The 1,076-nt window shown below is 36.7% G+C and overlaps 1 non-coding gene across 1 annotated transcript; it reads left to right on the top strand.

The window, feature by feature from the left end:
• Positions 1-630: 630 nt before the first annotated feature.
• On the top strand, positions 631-724 carry trnai-uau (transfer RNA isoleucine (anticodon UAU)). The gene is made up of 2 exons: positions 631-668; positions 689-724. It is a non-coding gene; the product is annotated as a tRNA-Ile (tRNA).
• The last annotated feature ends 352 nt before the right edge of the window (positions 725-1,076 follow it).

Below are 1,076 nucleotides of genomic sequence, written 5' to 3'. Positions count from 1 at the left end.
GAGATAGCTCTAAATATATTTTGGTGTCTCTGTGTTAAGTTGCAAATTGTTCTGTGGGATATAAATATATTTTGTATATCTGTGTTAGTGTTTATGTATTTGAATGCAACAAAGTTATTTATAATAGTATTGTGGAGTATCTGTGTTTGTTATATATGTATTTGCTGTTTATATCTTAGTATCTATGTTACCTGTAAACTCCTCGCAAATAAAAGTAAATACAAGTATAGGACGGAGATACTTAGAGATAAATTCATGAAGAAAAAAGACATAAAAACAAATACATTTAGAATAACACATATATGAACACAGATAATTTGATTATCAATGTTCCACACAATTTAATTTACAACTCACAGATAGATGCACAAATATATTTATAAATTTGCCGCATGGACATCCAAATTCATTACAAATAACAAAAATTTATACAAAAAATAAAACACGTCTATGGCGAAAATCTATGGAGTCTCACTAACTGAAGGCTTCTTGCAGAGAGTCGGCACAGACACGGTGGGATGAACAGCTTCCTTCTGTGTTGAATGATTCGATAATTCTTTGCCTTTCTCCTTGTAAGACAGATAAAACAGGCAGCTATATGATGGGAGCACTAAGACCGTAGGCTGTGTAGCTCTAGTGGCGCAACCGGTTAGCGCGCGGTACTTATAAATCACTACAGGCCCGGGAAATGCCGAGGTTGTGCGTTCGAGCCTCACCGAGAGCATCCAATGCTTTTGCATGTGATGTTTGCACTTTTCAGAGTTTGAGGCCGTTTCCTATTTGTCCATCTCTCTTGTCTCTTCCGCCATGTACCAAGGTGCTGTCTGTCTCTCTTGCTGCGGTTATCTCAGTGTCAATCTGTGGGTTATTTCTGAATGAATACCCGTGCCTGTTCCCCACATGAAATAAATGAGGGGATCAAACAATTCCTCATCTTGCACTAGGGAGCGAATGAACCAACATTTATACAAGATATAGTTTATTGTAAATATAACATTCCCTCTTGAGTGATATAGATTCAATTATGTACAAAACCAAACTATGATCACAACGTGTTTCCAATAAGCCGCCTTTTA

This window comes from Pristiophorus japonicus, unplaced genomic scaffold (genome assembly GCF_044704955.1).
Source record: "Pristiophorus japonicus isolate sPriJap1 unplaced genomic scaffold, sPriJap1.hap1 HAP1_SCAFFOLD_529, whole genome shotgun sequence".
Taxonomy (NCBI): Eukaryota; Metazoa; Chordata; class Chondrichthyes; family Pristiophoridae; genus Pristiophorus; species Pristiophorus japonicus.
This window is presented reverse-complemented; position numbering and strand designations above follow the sequence as displayed.